Genomic DNA, 2,390 nt, shown 5'->3' with positions numbered 1-2,390 from the left:
AGAGAGAGAGAGAGAGAGAGAGAGAGAGAGAGAGAGAGAGAGAGAGAGAAATGGAGAATTGTCTCATATATACGGGTTGTGACGTAGTAGGTCCAGGTGGGAGTTGAACCCAATGGATTCTGGGAATATGGTGGCCATTGCCCTGGCAACAGGTCTGTGGACCCGCCCATATCTGCCGCAGGTTCTGGATGCTAACAATAGTGGCCATGAAAAGCTTATGCCCAGGCAATGTGCTGCACGCATTTAATCCAGGAGACAGAGGCAGGCAGATCTCTGAGTTCAAGGCTAGCCTGGGACAGAGCAAGTTCCAAATAAAGCACAGTTTAGGTCCAGGCATAGTGGTGCCCACTTTTAATCTAGGCCATACCTGCTGCTGGAGGTCTACATAAGGACAATGGAAGAAGGAAGGCATTCTTCTTCTTTGCCTGATTGCACTTAGTTGCTAGCACATCTGTTGGAACCTACTTCTTCAGGATTCCAGCTTCTACAGAAGATCAGCTGAAACATCCAGCCTCATGGGATTGAGCAACTAGAATCTTGGATTTCCCATTCATTCATATCTGCCCATTGTTGAGTTAGTTGGACTGCAGACTGTAAGTCATTCCAATATTTTCCTTAATATATAGAGAGACATTACATAGGTTCTGTGACTCTAAAGAACCCTGACTAAACATCTGTGAATTCAAGGCCAGCCCCAATCTACAAATCAAGTTCCAGAACAGCTAGAGCTGTTACTCAAAGAAACCTGTGGTAGCCACCAGCACCACGAACTGGCTCTTTGGAAGAGAGGAAGGAGCCTGGAAAATTAAGAGAATTGGACAGCGAAAGAAATAATGAGACCCAGTCAAAAGTTCTGATCAGGGTCCAATGTGTATTTTGAATCTGGGAATTAAGTAAGCAGGGGAAACCCATCCCCTAGTAAGCCAGGATCTTGTGGCCAAATTAGCATCTGGTTGCTAGCAGAAAAGCCAAGCTAAGGTACTCAGGAACTCAGCAGGTGGTGGCTCCTAGCAGGAACTTCAAAAGGGGCAGAGAAGCAGCAGAACAAAAAGGGCTTCCTTTGTTTCACCCTAGGTGGGCTAGCTGCTTTGTGGCAAAACAAGGTCTGAATCAGCCTGCTTTTGGCTGAGGGAGGTTACAGAAACCCTGTCTCAAGAAGAAGGAGGAGTAAGAGGAAGAGAGAGGAAAGGAAGAAGAGTGCTTGGTACTAAGTGGGACCTCATGAAGTTGAAAAGCTTCTGTATGGAAGAGGACATCTTCACACAGGCAAATTGGCAGGCTACAGAATGGGAAGAGATCTCTACTAATTACACGTCTGTCAGAGACTTAATACCAAAACTATATAAAGAACTAAACAAAAAGAACATTGAGAAAACAAACTGCTGGGTGGTGGTTGTATGTCCTTTAATCCCACTTCTTGCTGATCTCTGTAGCTGGTCTTTTGCTATTTTGTGGGTTCTTCTTTCTTCCACCTTCTCCACCCCTTTTCCTCTCTGTCAGCCCCCCTAACACTAGATAAAAGAGAAAAGAATAGAAAGGAAGGGGGATGACATTATTGTTAGACTACTTCCTGCTGATTAGGGGCATTGAGTTCCTTGGGGCAAGCTTGATCTACACACGACTACTTAACAAACCACAACCCACAGCCTGCTCCACCTGGTGAGTCTCTAGCATTTATACAGCCTCTGAAAAGTCCCCAGAATTACAAATATCACACAACCTCAGAAACTATCTGCTGCTGGCAAAGTCACACCCATGCTAGAGCACCAGACAAATCATAGTCAGCTGCTGTGGACACTCTGAAGCAGCCCCATATCCCACACCTGAGACTAAACACACACACACACACACACACACACACACACTAATATTTTTGTTTTTTAAAGAAACCAAAATTCCAAAATTGTCACAACAGTTCTCTGTGATTTTGAGGCCAGTCTAGTCTACAGAGTGAATTCTAGGACACACAAAGAAATCCTGTCTGAAAAAACAAAAACAAAAAAAGCCCAAACAAACAAACAAAAGCCCAAACAAAAAACAAGTTTTAAAAAATGGGGAAGAGGGGTTAGAGAGATAGCTCAGCAGTTAAGAGCACTGACTGCTCTTCCAGAGGTCATGAGTTCAAATCCCAGCAACCACATGATGGCTCACAACCATCTGTAATGAGATCCTATGCCCTCTTCTGGTGTGTCTGAAGATAGCTACAGAGTACTTATATATAATAAATAAGTAAATCTTTAAAAAGAGATGGGCAACAACTAATCAGGGACCTCTCAAAAGATGTACACAAATGGCAGACAAATACTTAAAAAGAAGTGTTTAATATCTTCAGCCATCAAAGAAAATTAAAATGATTTTGAGATTTTATCTCACATCTGTCAGAATGGCCA

This window comes from Mastomys coucha, unplaced genomic scaffold, assembly GCF_008632895.1.
Source record: "Mastomys coucha isolate ucsf_1 unplaced genomic scaffold, UCSF_Mcou_1 pScaffold22, whole genome shotgun sequence".
Lineage (NCBI taxonomy): Eukaryota > Metazoa > Chordata > Mammalia > Rodentia > Muridae > Mastomys > Mastomys coucha.
Note: the sequence above shows the minus strand (reverse complement) of the source record.